This window comes from Ambystoma mexicanum, chromosome 13 (assembly GCF_040938575.1).
Source record: "Ambystoma mexicanum isolate Mex_15411 chromosome 13, UKY_AmexF1_1, whole genome shotgun sequence".
NCBI classification, from domain to species: domain Eukaryota; kingdom Metazoa; phylum Chordata; class Amphibia; order Caudata; family Ambystomatidae; genus Ambystoma; species Ambystoma mexicanum.
Genome location: NC_090938.1, coordinates 781,635,656 through 781,650,551, shown reverse-complemented (window position 1 = coordinate 781,650,551; position 14,896 = coordinate 781,635,656). Strand labels below are relative to the sequence as shown.

Sequence of the window (14,896 nt, the reverse complement as noted above, 5' to 3'; positions counted from 1 at the left end):
TCTTCCTTGTACAAATCTCCGCTCTGTACCCTTCTCTACTCCACATTCTTGTCTGCTGACACTCTGACACACTGCCCTCTGCACTTTCTCCTCACTCGTCTGTACTTCTCATTTGCAAAACCCGAAACAACTCCTTTGCCATTTCTGCCCTACACCACTCTCCCTGTGTTCTGGTTTTTCCTGCACCCCTCTCTCCCTTGCACACACTGGTCACCCCGTGCTGCAAACCATCCCTGTCTTTCATCTGCACTCCGTTCTTGTTCCCATCTCTCCCCTCCCTTGTTCCTCTCTTTTTCTGTCCTCTGCACCCTTTCTACCCTTTTTCACTTTGCAGTCCCACAATCTACTACTGCCCAGTTCCTCCCTTCCCATTCCCCCATGGCCACCACCCACGGCTCTCATCTTTACACTTACTGAGCACTTTCTCCTCAGTCTTCGGAGCACCCTCACTATCCTGGCTTACATTTCACATGTTTTCTCTTGCATGCCTTGCATGACCAACCACTCCATATAGCTTCTCAGAATAAGCTGGAACAGGCATGCCAGATCCATGACCTTTAAAGGGCCCATTGATACCTGCAGGCATTACCTCTTAAGAAATAGTCAGGAGCATGGATATTTGAAAGGGGGAACAGACAGAGAAGTCACTAAATCCACATACTGCTGAGGCTCTACCCCCAAAATCTGATTGCACTGCAACCACTCAAGTACGCTGACAGAAACAGCCAGGCTGAATTAAACAGGGTGAAGCTTAGCCAAGACCTACAGTAGATTTGCACTTGATTTCTTTTGAGAGATGCGCAAGATGGGCACCAAGAAACGGTTTATTTTGGGCAGGGACAGAGTTCAGGCCTGTGCTGGTAACTGTTTGTATTATGGAATATAATAACACTTTGGTCATAGTGCTTCATGCTAGATGCTTTCAGCTTCTAGACAATGCAATAGCAGGTGTTATTATCCTCATTTGAACAGTACTGAATTTATTAAAGGTTAAGTGGACCCAGCTGCTGCTGGGTTTGAACTAGAGAAATACAGGTAGACCTCATGTCAGAGACCAAGCTTTAGGTGTGGTACCATCCAAACTTCAAGCAGGTGTGAGTTGGTGGAAAGAGGTGGAGGGGTGTGCCTTAAGTGAGGTCTACTGATATTAGAGTATAAATCAAGTGTTTTCCCTTGCCTACCTTGGACATTACTATGGAAAAGAGCATACATCCCATGTAGCGACCCTTCTTGAGATTGGCTCATCCTCATTTTACTTTATATGGTTTCATGAGGATTTCGTATGCTATGTCAGGCTGATATCTCAGGCAGTGTTTGCACTTTGCAAGCCAGAGTTGGCAATGTACACTATAACGGAATGCCTCAATCGTAAATGTTCTAACAGAGTTTCTTGTTGCTCCGTGTATGCTAAGCATGTTGAGTGAGTGCGAAGAGGGACAAAGTGTCACAGCAATAGATGTCACCTCCAGCTGGGGGACCGGGTCTCATTTTGGGAAGCAGTTATAGATACATTCATAGAATTTGTAATTTTTTTTGCAGTGAAAAGTGTCAGTTGGGGTCAGCTTGATCCAACTCTAAGGAAATAAACTAGAAACAATCTCAAAGTAACCTGATGGTTTAGGGGCACTAGTGTAAGCAGCAAAAATAATCATTATGCCCTTCTCCTTAAAAAAGGCAATACATAATATATTAAACAGTGTTGTGCCTGGCATTTGGATAGAAACTGCATGTACATGTCAATACTGGCTCCCATTGTGCACCCTTGATCCTCCGTTGTATCAGTGAATGACCTCTGTCTTTTGTTTGTGCAGCCTTGCAAACCCGTGTTGGCCAATGCATGGAGCGTAAATGTGAGCCCTGGCTGCCCATCAGTAAGGAAGAGCCATTCCAATGTGATGTTCCTCTTTGGCAGGGGCACACTTTAATGAATTGAAAAACCTGAGGGCGGCAGGGCATCAAGTTTTTAAATTCATGAAAGTGTGCCAACGTCAGATGTACAGTTTCTAAACACGAGCAGCGCGTTGCAAACTGATCAGGGCACTCTGGCCTCTTAATGTTTCATCATGAAACATTAAGAGGCCAGGATTCCTGATCAGTTTTGCAATGCACCACGCGTGCTTAGAAACTCTATACCTGACGTTGGCAATGGCAGACTCCGTATAATAAATCCTTCCCATGCCACCCTGCACCTGGGAGGGACGAGACACGCCACTTGACTTACCTTACGGTAGCTGAGGACTCAGGTGGAGGTCCACTCGCAGTCGGACTAGGAGTCTGTCTCACTCTGTCTCCCTCAATAACACACGCTGTCACAGAGTCACTGGAGCACGTGTCGCTGCCTGGCTTCTCCTTTGTTTAGGAAAAACAAAGGCTGAGGCTGTGCAGCAGTGCACTGCGCAGGCAGGGCACGTGCAATTTGTCCCCTGGCCTGGGTATGTTCATTATGCGCAGGTCCGGGGCACCTCAGCAGAAGTGTGCAGACAGTCTACTCTAACTTATGCAAGCTGACATCGTATTTTAAACGCTGCAGATACTTTCCTGGTGTTCCAGGGACAGCTAAATCACCTGACCCTTCAAGATGGCCGAATTCAGATGTTGGTAGTGGTGATCCCATTAAAAGAAAATTAGATCACATATATTCTGGCGGTAATGAAGGATTACTAGTCCGCCCACCCTACTCTAGATTATGAAAAACCTTTGGTTTTTCGTGAGGGTGAAGCTGATCCCAAGGAGGGTGGCACCCCTCAAACAAGGTTGATGTGAGTAGTGTGGGGCTTACTTTTGGCACTTTGCGTAAACACATTTTGGAGAAATCTTTTTTATATTTTGACCAGCTTGTTGGGCGCAAAGAAGCCATTCTAGTCGGCACCATTTGAGAATGGCCTTAAGTACTACCTTGTAGGAAGCCTGCAGATGTTAATCATCCCCATTCCAATGTCTCTCATTTCACTGTTCTAAGCTAGATAAAGGGCTCCGTTGGGCACATGTGACATGTGATTGACTCCTCTTCTCTAATGGTCTTTAAGAGGGACCAGTGCTTAATGATTGCCACCTGGGTGCAGCGCCTATGTACAGGGGCTTCTTTCCAAATAGGTTTACGCTTTATAAAACCTATGCATGTATACATTACACAATTTCCTGGCAGACATTTGAACGCCGTCAGAGGAATAGAAAGTTATGTAGGCACACCCAACATGTAACTGCCCCAGCCCTAGCACAGTCTCTGAAGTACCAGCATCTATAATACTTCTGGAGTATTATAAATCAGTTTTTCTTTTACTTCCCGCAGAAAGATACATGGATGCACCCGACCCACCTGACACGTGACTGCCTCTACTCCCCCAGCTGCGCCTTTCAACAAAAGCATAAGAAATGCATGCATTTCAATTTTATGCGACACCCCCTCCACCTACCAGCGCTGTGCTGTAGTTCCATTATCCCCTCCCCCCTTCTCTCTCCCGGCCGTGTAGCGCCCCCCGTTTGTACGAGGCAGCGTATTCTGGTTCTGCCAAATATTGGACTGAGTATTGTATAGTGCCAGGAATATACAAAAGCGCTAAAATATCGCCACAAGTGGAAGATTTTTTCTTTTGGGACTAGGCTCATCTTTCAAGGTGAATAATTTGTTATCAAAAAGCTTCCAAAAATATCTCACAGGAGGCAACACAGAGTGTCGGCATGGTGACTGATGTGGCCAAGAAGGGACAGCAACACTGACACAGCGGCCTGGCAACAAAGAGCGTACCCTGGCATTGTGTGTTCTGGCATTACATGCGCTTGATGGGGGGAGAGAAAGGGTGTGTCTTCACACAGTGCGTGTAGTGGGATGCAGTGAAATAGATGGGCTGTGTTTCGTCACTGCATGCAATTTTTAAAGTGAGCTAGGGTGCATGGGTTCTGGGGGTGCTTTCTTTAGGCATTGCATGCATTATGTTGGGGAGTGTGGGTGATCTAACACTGCATGCGTTGGGGGAAGAACGTTATATGGTGTGTGCGCTGGCACTGTATGCATTGTGGAAAGAAAGATGTTTTTTTTTGGGGCACAGAATGCGGTGGTAAAATTATGGTGTGGTCTGCCATTGCATGCGAGCTAGGAAGATAGAGTGAATGTGAATGGGGGAAGTCAGCAATGCACCCCTTCCTCGCCACAGCCCTTGACCCAGGACTACAGCGACAAAGACACCGGATGAAAAGGTGTGTGTGTTCTGGCACTGTGTGTACTGGGCAGCAGGGAGACCACCTGGTGTGTTCTGTTACTGCGGGCAAAGGGTGGCCGTTCTGGTCCTGGACCCATTGAGGTGTTTTATGGCACCACAGGAATGAGACACACAAACGTGACATTGAGGTGAAGGCGTTAGAGCAGGCGTCTTCAACCTTTACATTAGCTAGAGCAACTTGTAGTGGAGGCCAACAGTGGAGAGCTACTAGCGGATGATATCGGGGTGGAGATATTTATAAACCTCTGAATTTTTACCAATATTTTTTTGGCCCAAATATTTCCCCTCTATAAAAAGATGGAATAACATATGCCTTCACGATTATATTAAGAACTTTAAAAACCTCTTTGTTGTATTATTATTTATTAATAGCTATCTCAAAAAGACAGATATTTGTTGGACTAATACAGAATTATCCTGTAATTTTTGTGCTCCTTCCTTAGCGTTTAATGCAGGCTTTCTACATGCTAGGCACACTATTGTTTTCCAAATGTGCATTTCACACTTCCATTAAAAAAAACAAAAGTAATTTCCAAATTGAAAAATGCTGCTTGCGTTCACTAGTTTTCTTTGAAACGTTTTTTGTCAGACACCAGACATAAACTGTTATTTTGTGTGCCCCTCTGTGTTTTAGCACAGGTTATATTTATAATATTGTATATGCTTGTCAAACTGGTTAATCATATATAAATGCTTCTGTTGTGCTGACAGCAGTTTTTAGGACCTTAAACAGTGGGTTCATGGGTGGCAACTTTTGATTTTCACTACAGGGGCAGAAATATCCCCACCTCCGCCCTGAATATAAGCAAGCAACCAGCCCAACCCATACCCTGGCCAAACACATTTTATAACACTTTTTTTTATGAGGCATACGATTAACAATCTGTAGTTTTGAATATATAATATCTCAGCGTCGGTCTGCCAACCTGCTGAGCTACCCTGGTAGGCTTCTACAGTACAGCGTGTCTATGGATTGCTTAATGTACTAAAAGTGGGTGTACCTGTGTCATGGAAGTGATTTAAAGTGGAAATGTACAGTGTGGAGTTTGGAAGGAAGCCACATTAAAGAAATTGCACCATTTTTTAAATATTATTTTGAACATTTCCAGGCGAGCGGCAGTGCTACTGTGATATTTTCATTGCATGGTCACAATGATCCTGATCCTGCCCCTGCCCTTCTGACATCTCTGGCAAACAAGAGCAGCTTGCTTAAGCAAGACAGTGTCGTAGGGGCGCACAAGGCCAACGGTGGTACTAAAGGTGGCCTGCAGAAGCAGAACGTGATACTGACATCTGTCAGCATATTTACAAGCATCTCCACATGGCACAGCAGCCAAGCTCCCCGCCCACAGTTGGGACAACCAGGGTTCGATCCTGAACATGGAAAATAGCCACAAAACACACCAGAATGTGTTTATTTTACGGTATAGACCGCTGCACTAGAGAAACAAATTCTGGGGGGGATAAAAGCTATTATATCCCCCCCTCTTAAAATTGTGGGGGGGATTTGTCTCTCCCATTCCCCCCCATGTCCTACGCCCATGGGTGTTTTACCGAGGTAAACAGAATCGACATAGTCGATTTCGCTGCAAATACGTTTGCCTCAGTAAAAAAAAAAATGTCACACCAAACTGGCCGTAGACCCACAATGCCACTACCCCCACTTACCTTTTCTCCATCCACCACCGCCTATCCTGTACCCTGCAGCATCAGTTCTGTCCCTCTAACGTGGGTCAGAGCTGATGTTGCAGGGTCCCTTTTTCTTATTTCTTCTTTTTTTTGTTGGGGTCCCCCGCTTCCAATGTTGAGGAAGCGGGGGATACCCCTGAACATGGGGAGAGGGGGACAACCCCGCTCCTCATGTTTGGTATTTTATTTTTGGCTTCGATCTAATGGCACTGGCCAAATTTGGTCAAATATAGCATTCGAGAATTCTTTTTTTTAACAATTTGGACGAAACATTTAAATGGACCCTGAGGATTTAACTTTGGGTGCTTAAGGGAGAATGTTGGAGGAGATGAGGGAGGTACTCAAGGTGTCTCTTTGGAGACGTTGGAACTGAGTAGGAAGGTGGCGGGATTGAGTCTTATTGGTTCAAAGAGTCCCAGTAAATCCTTCCCACCAAGACAAGAGGTTGAGGTAGAACCTCCAGAGTTGTTTTCAGAGGCAGGTTTGGGGAGTTCAAGAAAGGGGGAGCTGTGGAGTGATGTGTCCAGGTCATTTCTATGTGGCACTCCGTTAGCACTTCCGGAGTGTTTTGGAAGGGAACCAAACAAATTTCAAATATTTTGGGCACCATTTAAGTTATACTTCCTATGTGTCAGGTCCCATCTGATTTTGATCCTCATGAGCCTCTGAACCCTGCAGACCCACCAGGGCGTCTCGCCAACAGCTGACTATTCTCACAGCTGAACCCAAAACACGCGAGGAGGAAATGGGAAGTGGCCAAAAAAAAAAATAACCCAGATTTACTGACTTCTGAATTGGACAGAGATCTGCAGAGATAACAGAACAGATAGATACAAGTGAGACATTCATTGTAACATCTTTTCCTCACACTAACACCACCAACTAAAAATGTCCTTAGTTGACCTGCACCCCCTGCACTAGTTTCTTGGAGGGTAAGAGTTTTCAATATCAGCCATTAAACTGAATCACAACCTTGGTCTACTTGCCTTGAATGCCAAACTCCTTCCATGTTTCACACCTTTTTCACAATAAAGCTTCAAATTTACTTTCTTCTTTTTAGTTTAAAAAATATATATTTTCTTAAATACAACTATTCACTTTTGCACTTTAAACTCACTCCTCCTTTATTTCAAAGTTATTTCAGATTTCCATGCATGCTCTCTCTCAGTGCTCAAATGCCGTTTCCCCAGTGCGAAGGACTCCAAGTTCTCAGAAAGACCTTTAGTTACCTTTGGACGTCCTAACAATGGGACACAGGCTTTTAACACTTCCAGTCCAAGGGGGGGGGTAGTCCCATATATTGCTTGAGTTCTTCGATTTAAGGTTCTTCTCCTCCTAGGAAGCTACATGCCTATCTGGTGCTGGCTAAAGTGACATTGGTCACCTTTTAGTGACACTTCCCCTGGGAAGTGATTACCAAGGATGCAACCTGGGTTACTCCGTTAGCCTTCTGCAGGCATTACTGTGTTGATAGGCCCTCCACGGTGGATACTCAATTTGGGAAGTTGGTCCTTAAAACCTTGTTCAGCTAAGTTAGCACTAGGTCCACGCTCTCTACCCTGGTCCCTCCCTCCCTTTTCGACCCACCCCCTTTTTCTCTCTCCCTGTAATGATCTCTCACCCAGCCCTTTCTCTTTCCCTCTCTGCCCTATCCCTACCTCCTCCTTTCCCTCTCTCTATGTCCATCTCTGTGTGTCCACTACGTCTCTCCCTCTCTGTCCTATTCCCACGCTACCTCGCCCCTCTCTGTCTCCTCCCTGTCCCCTCTCTGTCTCTCTCATTCCCTGTTGGTGTCTGTCCGCCTCACTCCCTCGCCATAACTCTATATTTCTCCTTTGTCCTCTTGCTGCGCCTCAATGTCCGAGTGCAAGCCTTGCTGCCAGGGAAGGAGGAGCTGGTCTTCTCACTGAGCTCCCTTCCCCCAATGAGAGCCTTGCTCCTAGGGGAGGGGGTCCTAAACCTTGTGTTGAGCTCCCTCCCCCTTCTCTTGGGGCATAAGAGTGTATCAGAGACAAACAGTAGTGTGTTTATGGGTCATAGTGGGAGAATACGCATAGGAAAACGAAGATGGCTCTATAGGAGACAAACGAGGATGTGTTTGTGTGTGGGTCTATGGCACCATATTTGGGAGAGGTGGGTGCATGCGGGATAGTGATGGGAATGGTGTGTGTGTATGGGGCAGAGGGAAAAGGTGAGGTACAATCAGTGACGGAGCAATAGGTGCATGTGGACAATGATTAGTGTGCATTGGAGATAATGAGGGGTAAACAGTGTCAGTGACACTCGGTAATGGAGACAGCATTGAAAGGGGCCGAGATGGAGATTTGAAAGGGGCCCAGACCTGCCACAAACAGGAAACTGATGGACGTGCAGGGATTCTCAAATCAGTAGACATGTCATGCTCATGAAATGGGAGCTATATCATTACTATCGTGAAACCTCAGGAAAGTAATGAGTTTCCTCTTTTTTATTACCTAGATACTTGATAACTGTGCTTCTATTGTAGCACCTAGCCCAAACACCCTATTTATGTGCTGGGTTCACTGGCTCATTGTCGCAGAGAGGTTGTCCCAGATTTGCCAGGCAAACCTTTCATTTACATAAAAGGCCTTATTGCGCTATTCCCACGCTACCTCGCCCCTCTCTGTCTCCTCCCTGTCCCCTCTCTGTCTCTCTCATTCCCTGTTGGTGTCTGTCCGCCTCACTCCCTCGCCATAACTCTATATTTCTCCTTTGTCCTCTTGCTGCGCCTCAATGTCCGAGTGCAAGCCTTGCTGCCAGGGAAGGAGGAGCTAGTCTTCTCACTGAGCTCCCTTCCCCCAATGAGAGCCTTGCTCCTAGGGGAGGGGGTCCTAAACCTTGTGTTGAGCTCCCTCCCCCTTCTCTTGGGGCATAAGAGTGTATCAGAGACAAACAGTAGTGTGTTTATGGGTCATAGTGGGAGAATACGCATAGGAAAACGAAGATGGCTCTATAGGAGACAAACGAGGATGTGTTTGTGTGTGGGTCTATGGCACCATATTTGGGAGAGGTGGGTGCATGCGGGATAGTGATGGGAATGGTGTGTGTGTATGGGGCAGAGGGAAAAGGTGAGGTACAATCAGTGACGGAGCAATAGGTGCATGTGGACAATGATTAGTGTGCATTGGAGATAATGAGGGGTAAACAGTGTCAGTGACACTCGGTAATGGAGACAGCATTGAAAGGGGCCGAGATGGAGCATTGAAAGGGGCCCAGACCTGCCACAAACAGGAAACTGATGGACGTGCAGGGATTCTCAAATCAGTAGACATGACATGCTCATGAAATGGGAGCTATATCATTACTATCGTGAAACCTCAGGAAAGTAATGAGTTTCCTCTTTTTTATTACCTAGATACTTGATAACTGTGCTTCTATTGTAGCACCTAGCCCAAACACCCTATTTATGTGCTGGGTTCACTGGCTCATTGTCGCAGAGAGGTTGTCCCAGATTTGCCAGGCAAACCTTTCATTTACATAAAAGGCCTTATTGCGCTATATAGGAAGGATACATACCGTGCCAGCAGGAGCATTTAGGTTCACTTGTAATCGGCCAGCTCTTTTATGCAGTCACTCATTTTCTTCGCACAGGTTTCGGAGTAGCCTTTGTTGTACATCGCCATCTCTATATCGCAGCCAGAGAACTGTTGATTGCTCTATGGAAAGAGGACAGTGGCAGGAATTACAGATAACATGGCCACAAAAGAGGACAGAGCGCAGCACACTCAGGTGTACTTTATGTACCTGTGCAGGGTGGCAAGTAGTCTGACAGCTGAGAATTGATTCTCAATTATGTTTCTGTTCAGGCAAGGTGGCAGACAACAGCCCCTGCCAGCAGCCCATCAATGCTTCCCATGCTGTGCTCATCGCCTGTGACAATGACGTTATTCCTTGGGCACCGTCTGATTCAATGAATTGAACAGCTGAAATGATAAACACATAAACAACATTTAGATGAGCTAAATGCTATAGTTACCAAGAGATAACATTAATCTTCAGATCAAACCGTTTGTTTGTTAAATTGTGAAAGGGGGGACTCCCTCGCCTTAGCTTGTTGCCTCTGCTAATGGCGAGAATACACTATCACTGGTAGTCTTGCTTAACATCAACAAAAGAAACACCAAAAACAGAGCAGGTGTGAAAGTAAAGCCACAAATGTCACCTTCATGGCACACTGCATATTTGAAGAACTTTTTACACTGAGATTCAAGCATTGGTTATTAATTGGAAAATATGACGAAATTGACATTCAATTGAAAAGAGAGCCTTCAATGGCATACTTGAGAACATTGACCTAACCTCTGAACAACACTGTTGTTTTCTTACATTATCTAAGACCATTGTTCGCAGCCACTGACTTGTGGGAAGAGATTGCCAGTCATCTGCCCCTCTGAAATTGAGAACATGATCCAATCAGAACTGTGCTTGTATATCCAAATGTTATAATGTACTCACTGCATATTTTATATATTTATATATGATGAGTCTAAGATTGGACGATATTAAACAAAGGCAGATATTGAATAATGTTCAATTGTGTTAGGGTAAATAAGTGGTGAAAAGGGCTGTTGGCCCATTTCCCTGAAACTTGGGACAATCACTAGCATATTCCGGGTATGAAGATCTGCTTCTTATTTTTGGCACACATCTATGAATTTCCTCTGCCTCCTGGAGGGAATGGATGGTATGAAAGGATGAAATGGATGGAATAGATAGATGGAATAGATGGACTGGACGGACGGATGGATGGATTGATGGAATGGATGGATCAAATTGGATGGAATAGATGGATGAAATTGATGTGATGGATAAATGGAATGGATGTAACGGATAGATGGAATAGATGGATGGAACAGATGGATGAAATTGGATGAAATGGATGGTATGAAAGTATGAAATGGATGGAATAGATAGATAGAATAGATGGACTGGATGGATGGATGGATTGATGGAATGGATGGGCGGAACTGGATGGAATTGGATGGGTGGAATGGATGGAACAGATAGATGGAATCGATGGATGGAATGGATCGAATAGAGGTATGTGATGGATGGCATGGATAGATGGATGGAATGAATGGATGGATGGAATGGAATGGCATGAATGGAAGGAATGGATGGAATAGCTGGAACTGGATGGAAGCAATGGATGTACGGAATGGATGAAATGGATAGATGGAATGGATAGAATTACCCTACAGTCTAGTTTGTGCCCAACGCGCACGTGTGTCTCTGTGTGAACGACACAAAGTGTCTCTGTGTACCCTGCTTTCTTGTTTCCTTTCGTGTGTCACTGTGTTCCCTGCCACCCTGGTCCCGTGATATCACTATGTATCCCAATGTACTACCCAACCCTCTCGTCAGCGTGTGCTCACCATGCTCGTGCGTCACTGCGTATCCTGCATTCTTGTTCCCCATGCTGTTGCTATATATCCGTATGCCCCTCCTGTAGCTGTAAGCCCAGCCCCCTATCACTACGTAGCCGTGTGTCGCTGTGTTCCCTGCCATCCTATTCACGTGCCTGGTCTCAGACGCTTTAACGATTAACCATCATATCATATCAAATCACTACGCTTACTCTCAACTATACACCATCACACAACCAGAACACAGCTATACCCCTAATAAATTCGGCCTAGCTGTTCACATACAAACAATACCCCACAACCACCTTATCACCCTAATAAAACGCAGCTATGCCATGACATTCCGGCCTAGTTGCTCACATAAGCGTCCTTCAGGCCTAACGCAACCAGAGCCCAGTCTGGGTCTCCACCCACCAGACTGCACAAATCCAACTGATATCTTCAGCACCACACCGAACGCTAGGATGCAGCAACCATCCGGCAATTACATCAGCTGCACACATAACTGGTGCACCTACGCACCCTACGACACTATCTCTCTCTACTGGATTGTACTGCGGTCCCTGAGGGCGTTCAATCTATCAGCGCTTTGAGATCATACCAATGATATATAGAGCGCTATATAAATGCCAAGTAACATAACATAACATAGATGTAATTGGATTTTATATAGCACAAGTGTTGCCATTTTGATGGTCTCCTTGCACGTTTACGAGAAAATGGGTTTTGGTTGATTAGAGGAAGCCAGGCGAAGTGCAAGATTACTTTGCTTGTAGCTCATAAGGAAAGGGGCTCTGTGTGCGAGTAAGCTTCTAGGCATGTAGTCCTTTGCGACGGGGCCTGTGTGTACCCTGAGTTGGGGATGCATACTGTCTATAACCTTGAGCGTTGTGGTCATGTGCTGTGGTCTAGTGTTTAGTTCGACGGTCTATGCAATTTCAGGTCCGTGCTTAGTGGTGGTTTTGATCACTGTGTAAGTTAAGTGCTGTGGTGAGATGTGATGTAAGTTGCTGTGGAAGGCTGAGAAGGTTAGTATAGTGAAGACTATATGGAAAACATCAAACAAGCATAACATCACAGGTTGTATGTAATCAAGAAGGAGTTAATTGGAGGAGGAGTTGGGGGTGGGAGGAAGTGGCGGAAGTCTGAGTAACGCCAGGGTGTTCTACATTCATGGAGCAACACGTGTCAGGAAAACTAGCCAGCAATTAAGAAGCCACACATATCAAGGTGAACCATGTCATGAAAAGGTATAATACGGCACAGTGACCCCTGCCCAGAATCCTATGATTGGCTTCTTTAAACACGTCTCATTTTTATTTTGTCTCACTTTGCTACAGCCAAACCCCCTATCCGGTTCTCTCTCTAGGAAAAATCTTGAGCTCCCATTTTTTTTATAACTGGTAACTTTTACAATTGACCCCCCCACCCTGAGATTTCCAAAAGGGAAATCTCAGGGTGGGGGGGTCAATTGTAAAAGTAGAGCCCTCTATGTGAGAAATTGTGGTCCAATTGAGGAGCAAATTACCTCACTCATCATGAAAATTCTACCTACATCTGCAAATATGCAGTTTGGTGCCTTGCAGATGAAGCATCCAAGTAATAACTCTAATTGCTCCCTACCTGGTTTATAAACCTGCCACGAAAACCCCAAGGCCGACATTTAATAATCCTGTGCATTTTTAGCAAGCATTACAGTACCTGCGGAAGTTGTACTCTGAGAGACTGAGACTAGACCAAGATTTACAGTGATAGACTGAGACTAGACAAACATCTTAGTGTTAAGATCTAAACTCAACAAAGTTTCCAATTCTCCTTATTTTGTGCAAATCTTCTTGAAGGTTTGTATTTATTGCTCCAGACTACCTTTGTTCTACCTTTTATAAAAGCCACCATGCCCAAAGGCTACAATTCACAAATCCCATCATACCGACTCATGCCTGGGAACGCACAGGATTCTGCCTTCTCATTGCCAGTTTGGGTAGCCATCTTATTATACTATGGATAGCTATGTTAGGTACTTTTGGTACAATCCTTTTCCCAGGATTCCTCAGAGTAACCAGTCGCTTGAAAGAAAACATTGTTCTCAGTATGTGAGAGCTACTTTAGCTGTTTTGCTGTGCCCCAAACTGGAGGATACATTTGCAGTGCTATCATAAAGAATGGGTTCAAGGTCGCATGACAAAAAAGGATTCAGGGCTTTCCTTGGAAAACAAGAAATTAAATTGGCAAATGGTATGGCAGCAATACAGCCATGGTGGAACGGGAAGACTTGGTATTCAGTCTTTGCGGCAAAAACACAGATCTTGGTGGCATGAACCCCATAACATATGAAATGGGGTTGTTGAGAAGTTAGCAGCTAACTGTTGAGACGACATCAAGGTGGGGGATATCAGTGGATCATGTGTACCTTGGTTGGAGGTCTTCAGGAGCAGCTCCCACATGACGTATGGGAGGAACATATAGATGGGGGACAGGGGCATGGATTTGCAAAAAATGACCGACTAGTCAAAGGGCAGGGGCAAGGGCAGATGGTGGAAGCATGAATAGTGGGGCCACAATTAGAGGTGAAATTACACTTGATGATGGGGCATGGGGCAGGCTTAGTGTAAACACGGGGCCGAGGGACGTATGGCCGAATGCAGTTAACTGGGTGAATCACTGGGGGTGGGACAATGAGCCGGGGGCAGCATCCAGGGCGGCAAGAGTTCCTGTAGCAGATGGGAGGGGGGCAAGATTTCTTGGGACAGAGAGGGGCAGGGTAATTAATGCCACAGCAGTAAGAAGTCGGGCAGCAGGTTTCAGACATTATGCAAGCTTCAGAAAGGGAACAATCCTAGCTGAGATGGTGTAGGGTTATAGAAAATGGGCTCTGAAAAAAACACACACACACCACCTTGCAGAAGGGAAACCACTCACCCACTTAACTGGGGGGAACGGTGTCATATTAATAAAAAATAGCAGGGAGGAGCACGTGCAGGCTAGGGAAGAAACCGGGCGGCCGAAAATGAAAGCAGTCAATGCTGGCAGACAACTTGGACTGCCCCAACTGGTTAATAAAAAACAAAAAAAGAGAAGGGGCCGGAGTGGGGCTTGCTCACACTCCTAAACTAAGGAAAACTGTGAAGCAATAACTAAAAGATGCTGGAAAGGAAGCTCCTGGCTGAGGCCTGCTGTGCACGGCTCAATAAAAAGAACTGGGAAAGGAAGCTCCGGACTTGGGGGCACTGTTCGCCTGTGGAAAGAATGCGCGGGAAAAGACACACGCCAGAAATGTGCACGCTGGGTCGTAGCGACAGGGAGGGGCGCAGGCGCGGGAAGGAGCGCGCGCATGGTGCGGGGCGGGGCTCGGGAATGGCTCGAGACCTGTTTTTCACGCTGCATCGGTTTGGGCTCAACGACGTGACGTATGTAAAAATCCTTTGTTCTCATCACAGTCGCACAGCGTGGATCGCGTGCCGGCTACGCCCCCCCCCCCCGGCCCCCCACCCCGCGCGAGCGAGTGGAACGTCACCACTTCCTGAACTGGCATCAGTTGGTTGAACGCCCAAGAAACCAGTTCTTACCGGCCTCAGAGGGGAGATCAACCGCAGAGCGGCAAGG

General features: G+C 45.9%; 1 long non-coding RNA gene across 1 annotated transcript in view; it reads right to left on the bottom strand.

The window, feature by feature from the left end:
• Positions 1–14,654, bottom strand: part of LOC138520691 (uncharacterized) — a 128,363-nt gene extending 113,709 nt beyond the window's left edge. The window contains exons 1-3 of the long non-coding RNA XR_011282862.1: positions 13,704–14,654; positions 9,672–9,850; positions 9,444–9,583 (exon numbers count right to left, since the gene is read on the bottom strand). This is a non-coding gene — a long non-coding RNA (uncharacterized lncRNA). The remainder of the gene's footprint in view (positions 1–9,443; positions 9,584–9,671; positions 9,851–13,703) is intronic.
• Positions 14,655–14,896: the final 242 nt, after the last annotated feature.